Genomic DNA, 20,519 nt, shown 5'->3' with positions numbered 1-20,519 from the left:
TGCTCTGGGAACCCGCAGAAGGAGTGACTAACACTCATTCTGGAGGACCTCACAGAAGAAGTGACATTTGGGTTGGCTCTGAAGGGTGGATTGTTTGCCAGATGGAGACGGGGATGGGTGTGGGGGGCTTTCCCAGAACGAGGGAGTGATATGTGAAAAGGCAGAGCCCCGAAAACACATACATTTCACTAACAGTGAGAAAGCAGCTGCTGGCGCTGTAGGAAATCACAGTGCGGATGCTGCCCCAGAACTGTCCAAAGAGCCGTCTCGAATGGGGAGGGTGTAGTGAGATTCTGGAAAAGGGTTTGGGGCCAAACTGAGAAGAGTGTGTGCTGGTCCTTTACCTGAAAGGTAGTGCTCACCTTTGTGTTTTAGAAAGGTGTCTGGGTGGGGGATAAGCTGAAGAGGTGAGAGAGAGATGAACTGTGGGAAAGCGTTGACCATGATCCAGATGAGAGATGAAACGTGGGGGCAGAAATAGGAAGGAACAAAGGAGGTTCGGGGTGGGATTCTTAGGCAACAGCATTGATTTTCAGAAGGAGAAAGGATTAAATTAATATGTATGGGACGTACATGATATAAGTTGAGCTTTAGCTTCATAACAGCCCGTGAAATAGGTTAGTGTTTTGCAGGTGATTTTTTTAAAGGAAAAATGTTAATACATTCCTTTAAAAAAGAGTACTTCATAGTCAAATAAGTTAGGGCAAGAGGAGATTAAACCAAGTGAAATAGTTTTTGCTTTGTTTATGTTATTTCTCATTCCCTTTAATCTGACATTTTTTGTGAATTCAAAATTTTAGAATAATAAAAGTATATCTCAAAATTTACTTGTTTTATTTTATTTTTATTTATTTTTATGTTTTATTTTAAATAAATTTCTTATAGGACTCATTGAGAGAGCTTTTGTTTTTTCTTAAATCCTCACTGAGCATATGTTTTTTGATTTTTTAAATATATTTTATTGATTAGGCTATTACAGTTGTCCCATTTCCCCCCCTTATTTTCCTCCACCCTGCACACTCCCTCCCACCCACATTCCCCTGCTTTAGTTCATATCTATGTGTCATAAGTTCTTTAGCTTCCACATTTCCCATACTGTTCTTGCCCTCCCCCTGTCTATTTTCTACCTACCATCTATGCTACTTATTCTTTGTACCTTTTCCTCCTCTCTCCCCCTCCCACTCCCCTGCTGATAACCCTCCATGTGATCTCCATTTCTGTGAATCTGTTCCTGTTCTAGTTGTTTCCTTAGTTTCATTTTGCTTTTGTTTTAGGTGTGGTTATTAATAACTATGAGCTTGCTATATTTTTACTGTTCATATATTTTTTTCTTCTTCTTAGATAAGTCCCTTTAACATTTTATATAATAAGGGCTTGGTGATGATGAACTCCTTTAACTTGACCTTATCTGAGAAGCCCTTTATTTGCCCTTCCATTCTAAATGAAAGTTTTGCTGGATAGAGCAATCTTGGATGTAGGTCCTTGCCTTTCATGACTTGGAATACTTCTTTCCAGCCCCTTCTTGCCTGTAAGGTCTCTTTTGAGAAATCAGCTGACAGTCTGATGGGTACTCCTTTGTAGGTGACTGTCCCCTTATCTCTTGCTGCTTCTAGGATTCTCTCCTTCATTTTAATCTTGGCTAATGTAATTATGATGTGCCTTGGTGTGTTCCTTCTTGGATCCAACTTCTTTGGGACTTTCTGAGCTTCCTGGACTTCCTGCAAGTCTATTTCCTTTGCCAGACTGGGGAAGTTCTCCTTTCTTATTTGTTGAAATAAGTTTTCCACTCGTGGCTGTTTCTTTCCCCCTTCTGGTACCCTTATAATTTGAATGTTGGAACGTTTAAAGATGTCCTGGAGGTTTCTAAGCCTCCCCTCATTTTTTTGAATGCTTGTTTCTTCATTCTTTTCTGTTTGGTCATATTTTTCTTCCTTCTGGTCCACTCGATTAATTTTAGTCCCAGTTTCCTCCCCATCACTATGGGTTCCCTGTGCATTTTCCTTCATTTCACTTAGTGTAGCCTTCATTTTTTTCATCTAATTTGTGACTAAAATCAACCAATTCTGTGAGCATCCTGATCACCAGTGTTTTGAACTGTGCATCTGATAGGCTGGCTATCTTTTGGTTGCTTAGAAGTATTGGCTTTAGGGCTTTGAGCTGTTTTTCTGCTTGAGCCATAATGTTTTGGTCTGTTTGCGCCTATTATGTATGAGGGGTGGAGCCTTAGGTGTTCACCAGGGCGGGGCAACCCAGGTCTCTGGGTTGTGATGCTATATGTGGGGGTGGGGCCAAAGAGGGGCAATGGCGTTTTTTCCTGCTCTCTCTTGGATTTCAGTCCCCTCTGCTGCTTCCCACAAGCAAATTGGGCCCTTCTGGTGCTGGTTCCCAGGTGGGTGGGCTTGTGCACCCTCCAGCACCCTGTGGGTCTCTCCAATGAACCCTCCTGTGAGGCTGGGAGTCTCTCCTGGCACCTCAACCCCCAAAAGTGTTTTCAATCGGTGCTTTTAGGCTTTATTTCCCAGCGCTGGGGCCCTGGGCTGCACAGTTTGTCTCGCTCCCTGGTTTATCTGCACGTGAGTGTGTGTCCATGGTCAGCCAGCCACCTTGGGCACCTCCCTGGGTCTGCCCGTTGCCACCCCGTGCCCAGGATCTGCCAGCCACCGCCCACGATCCCAGTTCACCTGCCACTGCTTTTTTCTGCCATGACCCTTCTCTGCTGGCTGCCAACTCTGTCCTTCTTACAGGTCTGGATGAATGGTTGTCGGACTTCCGTACAGTTCAATTTTCTGTCAGTTCTGGTTGTTCTTTTTTGTTTCTAAATTTTTAAAAAGATTTTATTTATTAATCTTCAGAGAGGAAGGGGAAGGAAAAGAGAGAGGGAGAGAAGTATCAATGTATGGTTGCTTCTCGTGTGTCCCTTGCTGGGAACTGGCCTGCAACCCAGGCATGTACCCTCACTGGGAATCGAACTGCAATCCTTTGCTTTTCAGGCCTGTGCTCAATCCACTGAGTACACCAGCCTGGGCTTGTTTCTAAATTTTTGTTGTCCTTAATTTTGGTTGTGTGAGGAGGCACAGTGTGTCTAACTATGCCTCCATTTTGGCCAGACTGTTTCTTGGTTTTTAGAGGGGAAGAGGGGGAGAGAGAGACAGACACATACACACACACACCCCAATGTGAGAAACTGATCAGTTGCCTCTGGCACACGCCCGGCCCAGGAATTGAACCTGCAACCTATGTATGTGCCGTGACCGGGGATCAAACCCAGAACCCTTTTGTGTGGGGGGTGATGCTCCAACCAACTGAGCCGCCTGGCCAGCGCAAGAGAGCTTTGATATCCTCATTTTATAAACTGAGAATTGAGACTTAATAAGACGAAATTCTCTTCTTGTTCAAGGATTTTACAGTTAATAAGAATCCCTTTATATTTAAATCCACATTGCTTATTTTACATGATACTCTTTCCTTGTTGAAATTGTTGGACATAGATTTTAAGACTAGGAAACAAGTCAAGTCTAATTTAGATTTTAAGGCTAGGAAACAAGTCAGGTCTAATTTAAAGGTTTAAGTGATCACATGGTATGCATTTTTAGCTGAGGTAGGAAATAGGAGCACTGGGGCAATTTTGTTTTTGTTTTGTACCTGTGGGAAAGGAACGCATAATCATGTCAGCTTTGGACTTGTTGCATTTCAGGTTCTTGGTAGAGATGTCTAGCAAGCAGTTGAAATACCAAAAAATGAAAGGTATATTTTTGGACTTGACACAATGGTAACCTTTTCTGTTATAAAATGGGCCATTAGAGCTTGGCTATTCAATTTTATTATGGCTTGAAATAAAAGTTTCTAAGTTGATGTCCAAAACTGCCAAAGTAGTCACTTTGAAAAAATATGTTATTTCTCTAGATGCAATTATTACTTTTGCCCAAGTATCCCATTTCAGTGTGTGTGTGTGTGTGTGTGTGTGTGTGTGTGTGTGTGTTGTCAGAAAGCCGCCTGGAGAAAACTATAGAAAAACAACAGCTCTAATTTTCTTTAAAGAAAATTATATTCTCTAGATCTCATGGAATATTTTAAGGGTTTCTTGATACCACTAAGTGCCCATATGAATGGGCTACTTATCAGAGTGGTTTTCTCAAGAGTTATTCACCTCTATCCTCATTATATGTATGATTATTTTAAAAAATTCATGTTCTAACAATGTGTCTCATATGGTTTGGATTGATTTATTTAAAGGTTTCTCCTTGGATATTAATAGATGTTGAAATTGACATTTCTTCATTTGCTGCCATCCCTTCTATTATCATTGTTGTTGTCCCAGTTACTGTAGAATTATAAGATCAAGAATTATACCCCCTCCTTAAATGGTCAATATTATGGAGAGATAAGTAGACACCCACTTCTCCAGGAAGCGTAAAGTAAATGTCAAATAAGCAGGAAGCGTAAAGTAAATGTCAAATAAGCAGCATGAATAACATAGTTACATCAGTTACGAAGGCACTTTTGCTGGGTAGAAATTGGTCATGCTTTTATAGGTGATTTATTCCTTGTAGGATGATGGCTCAAAGGGCGCCCAGGTGGCGGGTATGGGGAGGGAAACTCAGAAGGGCACTCAGCTTGGTGGAGTGACCAGCAGGCCAATTTGGCTGGAGTGCAGAATTCATAGAGTAGTGTAATTGGAGACAGGTGTAAAATTAGATGGCTTGGGGCCACATTACCGAGGACTTTGTGATATCTGATTTCCTAAGAGAAGGTCTCTCAGTACTTGTCTGGCTGTCACTCTTCTGGGGACTAGTTTGGGCCTACAAGGCCAACAAATGTAGGCTGATAAAAGGGCTTACACGTGCTTCCAACTAATGGGGAGTCGGGGCCTCTTCCCTTCTCCCCGCTTTGAAGTTTTGTTATTCTGATACCATTTAATTTCACTATTTGGGGAAATTTTCTGATATTTGATGGTGATTTTCAGGTAAGCTTAAAGGAAAAGATGAAGCTAGCTAAATTTCTTTTAAAATGCCAACCGAAGTAAAACAAGGAGACAGCAGCTGTAAAAACACACCCGACTTCTCAGTTATGGCTTATCACGCTAGCTTCAGTGCACGCATGTGGTGTGTACTTCTGTTTCTATGGCTACCCTGGGCAGCAGAATCCCCCAGGTTAGGTATGCTCTAGCATCAGAATTTTTCATGGAAAGGAAATTCAAGACTTTACAAAGGGTGAAGTCAAACCTTTTTTTTTAGTTCTATGGGTTATACATTTTTAAGAAATAAAATTGGTTACTATAGTATGTTGATTTCCAAGTTATAAGTGAAGCCAGGCCTGAAGGCAGTGTTTTAAGGAGTTTGAAATTTGGCTTTTAAATAGTTTCTCCTAGATGGTCTCTATGACAACAAAACTCAGTGCAGGTACTGAGTATCAACTTTGCTGTGAAAATTCATGCCACAAAAATGCCTTTTGTCTGAATGCTACCCTAATATATTAAGGCAGGATAATTTAGCTCATTCAAAGTGTTACATAGGCAAGTACTCCAAACTTTTTTAAAGAGCTTAATGAAAAGGCAGTTATAAATAAGGTGTTAAAAATTGAGTTATGCTATCAGGTATATTCTTAAACTGATGTTTTAGTCACTTAAGAACAAGTAAATATTCCAATTACCAATGGGAAAAAATAATATTTTTTATGATAGAAAAACTTAAATTTGTTAAGCACTGCAGAGGATTGCTGTTTTAATAATGCTTACTTTGCAGTGTAATAGATAACTTCTCAGTGTTCTAGCATGCACCCCCCCCCCAGTTTTTCTGCCAAAGAAACATTTGCATTTGTTTTCAAGCTAACAAGTGATGAAGCCAAGCATTTGTTAAAATGTGTAATTAAAAAATAACTCGAGCATTTTAGTACAATGGCTATTATAGTGTGTGCTTTTCAAAGCTTTGTGAAGGACTAGACTGGTTTCCAGATGCAATGAGGTGCCGTCTAAGAAGTGAGCTATTTGTATGACCCACAGACATGAACTAGGGGGGGTGGATGCTGGAGGCGGGGGTGGTGCAGGGCGGAGGGGGACAAAGGGGAGAAAAATGGGGCGGCTATAATAGCATAATCAATAAAATATACTTAAAAAATTAGGAGCTTCCCAAAGCTCCCTTGCACCCTTTCCAATCACTCCCCAAAAGTAACTACCACCCCAACTTCTAACATCATAAGTAGTTTTGACTATTTTGGAACTTTATTTTAATGGAATCATACAGTATTTTTCGATGTCTACTTATTTTACATAGGTTCGTCCACATTTTTGCATGGGTAAGACATTTATTCTCATTCCTGTAATAAATTTGATAAATAAATGAGTTTGTTTATACATTAAAAAAAGAAATGAGCTCTTAATCATTAACCTGTCACTTGAATTCTAATTGGATCATTTTTTCTACAAGTGACAATTATTATTCTTGTGCTTGTTTATTGTTAAATATTCTATTTTGTTTAGTGGGCTATTGAGGGGAAAGCATGAAATCTTGAATTCCATGATGATCTTTTTATGATTCGACATCTTCATCGTTATTTGGGGTACAAAAAACAGTCGTTCATAAGCCCACACTTTATCATATTTAGATGTCTGTGTCGGGGGTTCAGCGCAGTCCCCAGTTCCCGGACGACAGTGTGACGGTGGGGGGTTGACATGGAGGTCACGGCAAAGGCACCGGGAGTGGGGGCGCCTACAGGTGAGCAGTGGTAACTTTGTACAGACTGAACCAGGGAAAGGAAGGTAGTTACATCAAATGGGTGGGATCGATGGCCTGGAAGAAATGAGGCAGATTGACTAATCTGGACAGATTTTATAAGGAAATCTTTATGTGGTCTATTTCTACAGATTCAATGGGGCCTTACATTAGGTTTTTTCCTTACCTCCTGCTATGACACTCTTCTGCTATATCCGTATCCCTGATTAATATAACAACCCACTTCATTTCCTTTGAGCCCATGACGACTCTAACCTTTGAATGACACTCCATCACAGAACTTCGCATTTTAACCACAGGCTGTGGTTGTCCAGACGGTGTTCCCTGAAGCAGTCTGTCTTTCTCAGTGTGAAGTGCTGACGGAGGGTGTGGGCACGAGAGCCTGATTATCCGGGTTCGAATCCTGGCTCTGCCACGTTGCAGTTATTAACTTCTGATGGGCGCGCGACAGTGGCACCAATTTCATCGGAATGATTGCATAAGAATCGATACATCAGAAATTTCCAATGTGTTAGTTTTCAAATTAACTCAAACTCACTGGCTTAAAACAACACATTTATTATCTTATGGTTTGCAGCATTCCAACACAGGTCTCGCTGGGCTAAAATCAAGATGTTGGCTGGACTGTGTTCCCTTCTGGAGGCTCTAGTGGGGAATTTGTGTCCTTGGCTGCAGCCTCATTCCTCCCTCCTCAGAGCCTTTTTTTCTGTAGTCACGTGTCCCTCTGGCTCTCCTCCTCTGCCTCCCTCCTCTGCTTTTAGGGACCCGTGCGATTATGTTGAGCCCACTCAGATGACCCAGAATAGTCTCCCCATTTTAAGATTAGCTACTAGCAACCTTAACTCCACCAACAACCTTTGCCATGTACACTAACATAATCACTGGATCCAGCCTGTGATGACGTGGACGTCTTTGGCATGAGGGGTCATTATTCTGTCCCCTTTTCCCCCTTTTACTGCACACTATTCTACTGTTATAGGGCAGATGTCCATATTTTCCAATAATTCTGTTTTATTTTAGAGCAGACATGTTACCATAGGCAGATAAGAAGGGAAGGGACAAGGAGGGGGGGAAGTGGGGAGAATTATGTGTTGATACTATTTATTGCAACCACACAGACTAGAGGTAATTCCTTTGTCATATTTTTATCGCTGTCCAAGTCTGCCTGCCCTTTGGTTCATGCCTCTAAAGGTTTGCTAACAGCAGTTACGAAGATGTGGACAGTATTTAATCCATTTATCCTTAAGAGGTTGCTTTTCTCCCCTTATCTTTATAAAATATGACCTAGCTGTATCAAATATTACAATTTAGAGAGGGAAAAGACTTCAAACATTAGAGTAAAATTCATTAATGCATGTGAGGTGCCTAACAGTTTATAAATGTTTTTATAAAAATTGTTTTATGAGGCTTGTCAGCATTTTGAGAAGTAAAGCAGCTCTAAATCTGTTAGACAGCATAGTCACCTTTCGAGATTTGCTTGTTTATTGCTTCTGCCAAAGAAGACAGGCAAGAAAGACGTGTGCCTTCTTCTTTAATTAAAATTGGGCAGAGCTGTGATTGGTGGGAAGAGGTGAGGATGAATGGATAGACCACTTCCCATTTTTACAACCTAGGAAACTGGGGACGAGGCGATGACGGCTGCCCTTGGCGGTGGCCGCGTTTTAGCTCCGTCTCTGTCTCTTCGTTTGTTGGTGTGAACCCATTTGCAGGGTGGGATGGGGGAGGTGGGCATTCTTCGCCTTTCCTAGACCAGGCTGTGGATGCAGTAAGCCATTGTTTCTAGTTCAGTGTACATTTACCAACACTCGCAACGATTACATTTAATAAAAAGAGGGTGGAGGGAAAAAATCTGTTCTCAGTTCATAAAACTCACTAAAGAAAAAACTGTAAGTCAGCTGATATGTCAACAGCAGCGAAATAATTCATTCTCTTGGAAAAATGAATGCCAATAACAATAGCCAGGATTCTTTCTGGCAACGAAGTGGTGCTACGGAAGGGGGACTCTCGGCTCTTGGCTCCCTCCTTTCTCCCGTTTCCAAAGGACACCCTCCCCAATGACAGACCCAAGTGATTTATCCGCTCATGTGCTGCCGAGGTTCACCGGACCACACAGTGTGGCTGGCGGGCCAGATTCGTCTTCCTGTGGCTATAATCACAAAGGAAGTCTTGGTTAAAGAGAGAAATATAAAGCGATATATTTATTTGTTACTAAAGCCTTTTTAGGCACTGCGGAGAAGATTAACTTTAGCCCTAAGGTACCAGAGTAAACTTACATTTAATAAAGTTTCGATCGTCTCTACCACTGTCCCCACTCCTCCCAAATCGTATGAGGTCAGTGAAACGAAGAAGGCAGCCGCTCCTCAGTGTCCGCCTTGATTGTGTCTCTGCACTAAAAAATAAATAAAAAGTTACAGGGGAGAACTTGGTGTTGACCAGCTTGAAGAAACTAGTAAGCAAAAATATATATAAATAATTGATGTATGATATGTCTCTACAACTTTTTCATTTTCTTAGGGGGTATCAATTTCAAGTAGCATATGTGTTCACGTGCTATCTATTTGAAAGCTGCTTGTGGCCTTTTGTTTGTATCTGCAAACCTAGCTAGATTTAAGATATCAAACCAATAATAGCTGCTAACTCTGTCGCTTCGCTCAGGGATCAGCTAACTGCATTCCACAGGCCAAATCTGGCCCACTGCTTCTTTTGTGGATAAAACATTATTGGAATACAACCATATCCATCATTCGCATATTGTCTGGGGTTGGCGTTGTGCTGTTGAGGTGGGGTTGAGTGGTTGGCGTGGAGATCGTATGTCCTACAAAGCCTAGATACTTATTATTGGGTCCTTTACAGAAAAAAAATTGCTGACTACTAGACAGGTAAGGTACATCCCGCCATAACAAGATGATGCGGGTTCAAAAATTATCAAAGCTGAATCTTTAGTAATTGATGATATCATTGCATAAAAGACATCCCAAAGTTTAAGTGATAGTACAAGTCAAGTTTAAATATCATTTATTCAGTGCCCCCATTGAGTGACCTGGGAGTACCTTCTGTGTGCCAGGCAGTGTCCTGAGCACATGGGTATTTGGAAGTAATCAGGACAGGACTCCTGCCCTCGGGCAGCAGGTAGATTTGAGGGGTGAGCAGGTATGATGTGTGTGTGTGTGCTGTATTTTCATATTATAATGAGATTCAGGTCACACTAATGGTGTTGTCTTTAACAGTCAGTTTTAGTTAATTTTCCTAAATAGCTTAATTTCCAATGAGCTTCATATTTTTGAAAAGGGGAGGGGATGGAGAATGAAGTAATGTCAAACGAATAATAATTTCTCTGAGCTTTTACGCTTTGTTCAAAGTTTTATTGATACATTGATAGAGAGGACAAATACTATGTACATCTTCTGTAATGGTAGAAGAATGTTTGGGCAATAGGAAACCTATGAATTCGTCCCTGTTTCATCTCTTTTTGGTTAAATGACCTTGTAAAAGTTCTCAACTTCTCTGCAACACGTAGGGGGCTGTACTCTGTCGGCAGTTCTTAAACTTGCGTGTGTATCAGAATCACCTTCAGGGTTTCTTAAACCACAGGTTGCTGCCGCCTTGGGAGTTCCTGGTTCGGTGGGTGTGGGGTGGCCCGGGAGTGTTTGTCTCTGACACATTCCCAGGGAAGGTCAGCTCTGCTGCTGGTTGGGGAACCACACGTGCAGAGCCCGCCCTGCCTAATTGTGCAGGTCCTCCCCATTCCTCTGTGTGCTTGAGCTCCCTGAAAAAGCTTTAATGGCTCTGTGAACTAGACCAGGAAGATCCCACTAAATAATGGCTCGGCCAGGGTAACTACTTAATATTAAGGGCTGTAGAGAGAGCTTCCGAAGAAATGAGCCTTTTTAAACACTTGTTGTGGTCACATGGGTTGATAGCCATTTAATGGATTTTATATGGTTTCCTTGGGAAAATCAGTATACACTAAAATTCAAGGGTGGCGGCCATGGCTGCTCGTGATTTCCCCCTCTTCATATCCAAGTCCACGGCGTGTAGCAGATGCTCCACACTCATCTCGTCAACTGGCCTAAACGTAGAGATGGACAGATGGACGGATGCTCCCTCAGGTCATCTTCCAGAGTGGTTGTTGGTTTTCTGTTAAATTTCATTTAGCATTAAGAAACATCAATTCCGCTTGTTGCCAAAACTCTAATACTGTTTATAACACGTGTTCTGTGTCTGCAGATTCTTGCGTTGCTTTTTCTGTAGCAATTCCCCAAACCTCCATCGGTTGTCAGTCTGTTTCCTCCCTTGAGTCTGAATGTGCAGCGAAACAAACAAGCAAACACGGAACAGCCAGCATAATACGCAAAAGTTCACCACATTTTCCATTACGTATCATAAATGTTCCACTTAATTCAGTGTAATTCAAGACTTTTTTTAAAATTATCACTTTTATAGAGCATCCCCTAAAGCTGTAACATTATTAGAATGTTTTTTGAAGTAAATATTCATTTCAACCTCTGATTGTAAAATACCTACTGTAGGTTTATAAATATGTGGTAGGTAAACTTTCCACCACTGAGAGACTTCTGGGCCCTTACTGGATAAGGCAAGGATCGCACACTTAACTGTCTGTGGAGCCAGGCACCCCACATCTGAAAATTTGGATTTTTAAAAATTTTTACTGGTGGCTCGGTTTAAAAAGAAACAAACAAAAATAAAATATGATGTAGACCAACAAAAACTGTTTCAGCTGAACTCTGACATCAGTCAGGCCTTTGGTTTGGAACTCTTAAATATGGCTCATGCAGACACAGTCTTTGGGTGTCTACGGGGCTGGGGTAAGACCTAATCTAGATGAAGGGGTTAGAAAAAGCTGTTTAGAGACGGCGGCATTTGACATGGACTTTGAAGGATGAAGGAAGGTCCAAAATCTAGAACAATGGGAGCATAGTGAGACCTAGCAGGAGAGACATGAGAAAGTACATAAGGCAGGCAGGTGGAGCAAATGTTCAGGGCATCGTGACCAGTGTGTCCCAACGGCAGGACAGCAAGAACGGTGGCTGGCAAGGCTAAGCCCATAAGTGTGGTGGGGACTCTGTTGTGTGGGTCCAGGATGGCTAATGGGAAAACTTTAATGCTGGTTTATCAGACAACTAGAATCAGCAGTAAACACGAGTACTGTTTACCTGGATTATTTTTAGGCCCTATTTCACTGACTCTGCAGTGCCCTTGAATGGTAGAAACATATATAGCCCTAAGGGAGGAAAAAATTCAACCATTGAAACTGTGACCCAGTGCCTTCTCGTCATTTGGAATTGCTATTTTAAACTTATAAGAGCTCTTTTAGGTATGTTCTGATGCAAGAAATGTGAAAATGTGAAGCTTTGTGCACAGGCAGTGGGACGGTGTCGTGTCAGTGTGGGACCAAGAGCTACGTGGCTGTGGGCTCTAAGCTGGCCTGCTGCTTCGCTGGTGTCGAAGGTGCATCTGACGGCCAGTGAAATACAACCGGTGGAAGATGCTACACGCCAAATATTATGCTTCTGCCCGTAACCTGGATTGAGGAGATGATTTTTGAAATTGAACAGCTAGGTAATAACTACCAGAATCATTAGACCACTGTCACTTTCAAGTGAAAAGTTTTAAGGAAGACCCTCATTCTAGAAATGTGAAGGATACCTGCTTTTTAACTGGAATCAGTCATTACTGTTTTGAAGCCACAAACATTTTCTTACGCAAAAGCTTCTCACCGAACGTAGCTGATTCCTATTTCATGTTTGCATTCTTCTCTGGAGAAGTATTTTGCTCCCCACATTTTCCTCCCCCCCCATCTCTCTGAAAAGAAATGTTAAGACTTTATGAGATAGAAGCACAACCCTTGAGAACAAACTTCATCCCAGGGCCACGTGAAGAGGTTTGAAATGGAAGATGCGCACACCCAACCCGAGAGCACTAGAAGCGCGGCAGGGCTGTGCTTTCCCGGAACCAGGATGAAGAGGAAGGGCCACGGGCTCCAGATGCTTAAGGTTGTTTTTCTTTTCTCCATTTTTTTAGTGCTCATTCCTGTAACTTATCTGAAATCTCCTCCTTTATTTCTGTACTAGTAAAATAATTACAACACAAGTGGTACGGTTACTGAAACATTGACCACAGCGTCCCTACATGTGCTGTCCACTTGGAGATACCACTGGGGAGTATATGTCACCAAAATGTAGATAATAAAAAAATCTGTAAATCATAGATTTATTTATTACCTACATCTTTCATTAATAATACTGGGATATGTTTTTTTATTTCTGAAGTGACATGTCTCATAGAAACTACTTCATCATTTTCTGTGTGTATGTCAGTAATGCAATGCTTATTATCAGTTACGATGCAAACTATTTTACTATTAGGGCAAGCAGATCAGTACAGCTAGAGGATAATTCAAGATGCAGGAAATAATACAGCCCAAAATATATCTGAGGCTTGTTACTAGTCAGAATACGCACTCTGATTTTCTTTTACTGAAGCATGATAACTTCAAATTTTGCTTCTAAGAATCAAAGTTCGGTTTTATTTTTAAAGTGCCTGAAGCATTTATGCATTCCCATGTAGGTTTGGAGCCAAAAGTCTCCAGGCTCAGTGTTTTCAGGTGATCTAATTCATTTGGGAATTGGAACTGTGCATGTAACATGCCTATAGGGTGAATTTACTTTTTCCAGAATATCAAGTAAAAAGGCGCTAGGATGGAAACAAGCCTCCCTTTCTGTTATGTTTCTCCGTAGTGAACTTCATGATGATTTAACATGAACCATTGCCTGTTTGCAGTTTTGCTTATTTTTAGGCATAGAATTAAATATGTGCATTTATTTATTTTTTTCTTTTCTGCCTCTTCAGGTAAGGAGGGAAAGTGGCAAAAACAGAAAGCAAACCCCAGTTGTGGTAAAATTACAGTTCTACATCTAAGGCATTCTTCAAAGGCATAAGGAAGTCCAAAAGGGTTTACCTGGGGCCTGGTTGTGCCACTGTGGCATTTGGGCTATTGGGGAGTTATTGATTTAATGTATGAACCTAAGATTTGTTATTAGCATTGGTGGCATTTTCAGTGTATTGGTATGCAGTTCTCTGATATTAGAAATGCTCTGGGGGGAATATCTATTTGCAAAAGATCTCAGCAGATGAACCGGATTATCTTGCCCAAGTGCAAGGTTCAGACCTTTCTGAACTGTCCTGCTCTCCTTGTCTGAGGCTGGTTTTGCCCTGAATGTCACCAGAGCCTGGGTCAGCAGCAGCTGAGCCAGGTCTCAACAAGGGTGATGAAAGAACATTTCCCCTAACATTACCCTCCTTGGCTGCTGGGTTCCTGCCTTCCTTGTGTCTTTTCCTCCTGAACCTCCCTCTGATGCCCAGATCTTCTGGTGGTTATTTTAGGGGCACCACTAATTACAGAATGAGTTTTGATTACTTTCAAATGCACACCTGCTCTGCATATTTGGGGACATTTTAGAAAACATCGTGGTGAGCATTGTTTTGTTACCTTGAGCACACAGCATTTACTGAAATCGCGCACTTTCAATCATGGCTGCAAGGACCAGAAACCTGGATCACTGGTAGTTTGCAACAGCACAGGTTTCCTCACATCACAAAGGATCTGGAGGTCCTGGGGACAGGATCAGGGCTCATCCCACTGACCAATGACATGGTGGCCAAGGAGCTGGGTGCCTACTCTTTCTCTGTCATGCACTGGTTTTCCTTATGCCGGTCCTCTGGGCATCTCTACGCAGCCAGGAAGGAGTGGGAGGATGAAGGGCTGCATGGTGGTCCATCTCTTCTTTGGCTGATGGAAATTTGGACTCTGGTGCTCTCCCACTAGTCCAGGTGGCTCAAAGCCATCTTCATTTTTTTTCTATTTGATTTTACCTTTCACATGTAGATATTTGTTCCATCTGGCATGTGTTTTTGTATGTAATGGGATATAGAGATCCATGTTATTTCCATAAAAGGAGTCAGTTTTCTTAGAACCAGTTTCCAGATAATCCATCCTTTCCCACTGATGTGTGACACCCTTTCTCTTGTTAACCAAATTGGTGAGCGCACACACACACACACACACACACACACACACACACCCTTTTCCTCCCTCCCTCATATTTTTCTGGGATTTGTTCTTTTTGCCTCTTAGACTTTGTGATATATCTGAATATATGGTANAGTCCAGGTGGCTCAAAGCCATCTTCATTTTTTTTCTATTTGATTTTACCTTTCACATGTAGATATTTGGTCCATCTGGCATGTGTTTTTGTATGTAATGGGATATAGAGATCCATGTTATTTCCATAAAAGGAGTCAGTTTTCTTAGAACCAGTTTCCATCCTTTCCCACTGATGTGTGACACCCTTTCTCTTGTTAACCAAATTGGTGAGCACACACACACACACACACACCCTTTTCCTCCCTCCCTCATATTTTTCTGGGATTTGTTCTTTTTGCCTCTTAGACTTTGTGATATATCTGAATATATGGTAAGCAAAGGTCCCATTCTTTTTTCCTGTCCTTCCCTTGACCTTTCCATTTTCTATTCTATTCAGTTCTAATGTTTTCTTTTCTTTGTGTTTTCCTTCATTTTTCTTTTTCTTGCCTTTCCTGTCTTAAAGTTGAGAGCATGGTAGTGGATGATATCATAACATACTCACTATGTGATAGGGCTTAACCTTTGTGTTTCTCTTTCACTGGTCACCAGTTTAAAAACCAATTTTGAGGTATTAGGTGTATAAAAAGCCTAGAATCAACAGTAACACCCCCAAAACAGCAATATGAAAATTACAATATATTGAGTACTATGGAAACATTTGGTTTGGTTTACTTTTTTTTAAATTTCAGATGGATCAGAGTGTTCACCTAAAGCTGTAAATAGCTCTGTGCAGCATTGCCATTTTGACCATTGTCTTCTCACATTCCTCATCTGACTAAAAATTAGTGTATTGAGAATTTAGAGTAACTCTGAGAGGAAGCATTTAGTTTTTATATTCCAAGTATAAAGAAGCTTTTTGGTTTCGTCGAATAGTTGTTGAAAGACTCTGAATAAATCTAGTAAATGCTATGGCAAACTGGATAATCCAGAAGATGAAAACATGAGGGTCCCCAAAGACCAGCCGCCGGGATTAAAACACCTTTGGTCACAGTTGCTAAAAAAATAAAAAAAACCCAAAAAGCAAACACAACGCAAAACCTGCAGCTGCTTGAAAGTGGGCGTTTCCTCTTGGCGAGAAGTCCCAAGTCCCTTGGAGTTCTAGCCTCATTTCTTCCTAACTTGCCAAAGGTTGGCAGCCTCTACTCAGCTGGTGTCCCACACTGCATCGAGCAGAAGGAATGTCTCATCTGCGTCTGGAGTGGGTGGTCCCTTCCAGGGGAGCCCAGGGATGCCTCAGGCGTGGCTGGGAAATGTTCCTTCTGTGGCCATCTGCGTACTGTATACAGGCTTCAGAGATGTGTGTGTGTGTGTGTGTGTGTGTGTGAGAGAGAGAGAGAGATCAACATCAGCTGAGAGAGATACTGAACTTGAGCTTCAGTTTCCAAGCTGACATTATTTACCTTGCAAATAACCAAGGTTGGGGGGGGGGAGGGGGTGGAAGCCTGAAAAGGGACTTTGAATGTGAAAGCATTTTTTCTTGTGGCAGATCAAAATTGCAAGTGGGTCCCCTACAGGCCTGAGGTTTATTGCTTGCAATACCAGATGAATTACAGTATGTATTGCAGTCATTGTATTTTAGGTTACATCTGCTTTCTCTTAAAGTTCCTTGGTAAACCAAAACTGTTAGTAAGTCGAAGCTTGACTCTGAAAATTTTGAACAGTAACTATGCCCAGATCACAAGATTTCTCTTTGTTTTTGTTTTCACGGAGGGGTTGTCCTCCATGGGCTTGCTGACTCTTTTATTTAAACCAAATACAAATGCAGGGAGCTAAGCAGACAACCTTATTTTAGCATTATGAACTTTGGCTTGATTTTTTTTTAACTAACCGCCATTTAGACATTTTTTTTGTCTCCCCTGCTTTCTGTCTTCACTTCTTATGTTTCGCTTTTGGTCATCTTGGGGGATGATGGAGGTGCGAGCATTTATCCTCCGATGATACACTCAGCCAGCAGCGTCTGCACACTGGGGTCCCAAAGGCAGTGGGGCCGTCTGATCAAAAGGAGAAGAATGTAGTCAGTGATACTGTGATGAGTTTGCTTGGTGACAGATGACTAGAATCAGTGGGGTGATCACATCGTAAAAATGTCTCATCATTGCATTGTACACCTGAAACTGATATAACCCATCCAAGATTGTATGCCAACTATACTTAAGTTTTTTAAAAAATCTGAGAAAAACTGGTTCCTTAGGGGACAGCTGAGGCTCTGCCTGTGGCGTTGGTTCACAATTTGGTAGGACATTTGGTGAATTATTTCTTGGGTCCTCAATGTTAGCAGTCTTCAGGGAAAATGGCGGAGTTTGTGGAAACCCAACATTTTAATGGACAAATGAAGAAACACTTTTGGTCTGAAAGGTTGTTTTTCCATTACATTCCTGGGTTACATAAATATATGTATATCTTTCTCAATGCCCCCCCCCCTTGTTGTGGATATTAAATGACATTCTGGAAGGGGAATGCATTTAAATCGGGTTTTGGGAGCATCTTCTCGGCACCGGTTGAGTCTGGATTAGACTCCACAGCCAGCAGTGGAAGCGGCTATGCCCCGGCCGCCGCACTTGCTCCCATGAGCAACCCGGAGACACTGCTTGTGCGTATTTTCCACGACTCAGTGATTAGTCATCTCTCAGGCTTGCTCTTTTCGACGTGAGATGATTTCACTTCCCCCTTCAGTGCTCATGAGCAAGCCCTCTGTATCTTCTTTCACCCACCTCTGCTCTTTCCTTTTGCCCTAAATTGGCTTCCCTCACTTTTCTTTATACTTTTGCTTCTTCTCGCCCTTTGAACATCATACCTCTGTTTGTTCCATTTTCACTTGTTCCTTAAAGTTTTGTGTCTTTTTCTTTGGAAGCCATTTTTTTTTCTTATGTGACCTGTTCCAACAGCATCAAGGTGGAGACCTTTTCTCTTTTGTGGCTTAGAAATAGCTGCTCTTTAAAGAAAGAGCAACTTTCTTTCCACAACACACAAATCCAGTTGCTCTTTCTTTAAAGAGCAACTAGAAAGGCCGCGTTCTGCTTTTTCTGCCTTCTGCCTTCCTGCGGTAGGCTGGATTGTTGCTTACTTGAGAAGCCACAAGCATTTCTGTGAGAAAGTTAACTCATTGTTTGAGACGTGTGTGCAAGTGGAAGCCGGGCCATGGTAATAGTTAGAGTCACTGGCCTGGCCTTTACCTCTAGAGGGTTTTTGTTAACATCTGTTGGTTTTAAGCTGTTCCTACATTTAGAACTGGTTTACTGAGTTTGCATCTTACTGGCTTTCTAGCAGGACACCCGAGGGTGCTGTTTGTTTTCTTCCTCTTGCCCTGGCCCCACTCCGCACATTTTCCATGTGATCACACCCCTTCTCACAGAGGCTTTTGGTATTCAGGACCCTGTAGCACCTACTGGTGTTTTCACTAGAATGTTCTCCATAGTAACAGTAATGACATACTAAGTTAGCAGTTAATGCTTTTAGGAGGAAAAGCAGAATTTAATAAACAAAATTATACTGGAGCAAATATTCCTGATTAGCACTTCGAGATGCCTTTAAAAATAGATCCATCTCACAAAATAAAAGAAAAGAAATAACTGTGTAGACTCTGTACAGTGCTGTGCAGATCACGCGTGTCAAACTTCCACTTTCTGAAACTTGGGCGTGTAATAGATTTAGGTCACATGCTGTCACTTGCAGTAGGGTTTTGTGCCCTCCACTGGCTTGGGTGGTGCCTGTGCCACAGGGACTTTTAGAAGGGAGACTACACAGGAGCCCTCACTGTCGGTGGCTAAAGGTCACTGGAGGATTTCTGATGCTCTCCTCCCCTACGAAAATGACAGTTTATTCTGAATTTAAAAAAATGGTGTCAGTGGTGGGTCCTGGTAGAGGCATCACATTCAGTAACAGCGATTCCTGTCACACAGCCCATCTCGTTTCCCCTTCCCGACTGGGGCCTTGTACCACAGAGGGAGAGCCTGTTGTTTCTGTGTCCCCATCTGTCAAAGACAGGGTTGTCCTAACAATCAGCCTGTCAGACTAGGTGGTAATCCCATTTTGACCCTGTGATCCTTACCCATCGCTGTCAAGCATCAGAAATCATCTATCAGCCATTTCTTTTCATCATCTGCTTGTGGGTCCAAGATAATGAAGTCCATGGGGCCAGCTTCTTTTATTTATTACTTGCTAAAAATTTGTATTCCTCTTGGGAATAAAAGCATGATCATTGAAAGGAAACAGAAATTAAAATAAAATCTGAGCCAGTGTTCCAATGAGTTTTCTTTTCTAAAGCTGCCCTTTGCTGAAGTCCCACTTAGGACAATAGCTTCAGTCATGAAAATACATCATGCACTGCAAACCTATTTCAGTATAAGTTGAAAAACTCTGTAAAACCTAAAGTGTTTATAAACTTTTCTGGAGAAAGAACATCAGGCTAAATATCTGGGAAGTAGGTATTTGGAGGGTTTTTGCTGGCACTTGGAAAAGATGAAGTGAGAGAACCAGTGTTGGGTATTTACCGTATTTATTTGTGTAGCGCCTGAAAGTATTCTTCGCTAGGTTACAGAGCATGGCAGACGTGAAAACTGCTCAGCTGTCCTCTCATGGTCAGGACGCTACTCTCTGTTTAACCTTTTCCTGTGCTGTGAAGGAAGCTCAGTGTTGACTTGCTCTTTTGTGAGACCTAAAAATAGAATTAGATTAAGAAGGGTAAAGGAAGGAGAAAGATTGTTCTCTTTGGAGAGAGTTGTGCTCATCCGAAGTATGACATAATGTTAGCTGTTTTCCATAAACACGTTTTAAGCAATGTGTTCTTAGCTCTGTTTTGGGTTTTAATAGTAAGTCCACTGTGGATTTGTGTGTTGTGGAAAGAACGGATGGTGTTAAAAGAAGCCTGGCGGTTGCCAGGTCTGAGAAGGGGAATGGTTTTCTCCGGGACCCTCATTCCATCCAGGGTGTTAAATTACTGCGAATCACGTTCCAGCAGCGGATCGATGCGTCCCCAAATGACAGTTTCCACTATTTTCTGGCTCCTTCGTGTATCTGTACCTAATAGTTTTTCCTCTTCTTACACCAGAGAATCATATATTATGTTCTCTTCCACAGAGAAGCTCACATGTACACTTTACGTAAAAATCTCAAGACACTAAGTACACCCCCATTAAACACCACAAAATAGATTTTCTAGGCCATTTATTTAAACTAATATCCAACACAGAGACATTACTGTTGAGGAAAGGAGAAAAAAAACACTCTTTGGAATTTATGGTAATGAGATTTAAATTGTCCTTAGTAGTGGCTTTGGGAATTATTTGTTTTAGTGTTAAAGGATAGCTTTCCAAAAAAAGGGAAAATTATGGGTTTCATACAGAGGTAAGTACACGTGTTAAAAGATTTTATGTCATTTTTAATGAGAGACCCAGGCAGGTGTGATAATTATTCAAAGGAAAAACACAAATTTATATGGCCTAAAGAAATGTCGAATGAATTTACAAATGGACCCAAAGCCGGCTTTTTCTAATGGGAAGGGAAGGGAAGTCTGCTGAAGCACCAGGGGACAGAATTTATTTGCCTGTCTGCAGACAACACTTATTTTTCTTTGCTCTTACTTTCCTAAAACATTGAGCATTATAAAATAGTTTAAGGGCATTGAAAGG

General features: G+C 41.6%; 1 protein-coding gene across 3 annotated transcripts in view; it reads left to right on the top strand.

Annotated features, from left to right (window-relative positions):
• BICC1 (BicC family RNA binding protein 1) overlaps positions 1-20,519 on the top strand; it is a 275,205-nt gene that overhangs the window by 189,585 nt on the left and 65,101 nt on the right. The window lies entirely within an intron of this gene.

This window comes from Sturnira hondurensis, unplaced genomic scaffold, assembly GCF_014824575.4.
Source record: "Sturnira hondurensis isolate 20B ecotype Veracruz unplaced genomic scaffold, ASM1482457v3 Scaffold0014302, whole genome shotgun sequence".
Classification (NCBI taxonomy): Eukaryota; Metazoa; Chordata; class Mammalia; order Chiroptera; family Phyllostomidae; genus Sturnira; species Sturnira hondurensis.
The sequence above is the reverse complement of the archived record's forward strand: the minus strand, read 5'-3'. Positions and strand labels throughout refer to the sequence as shown.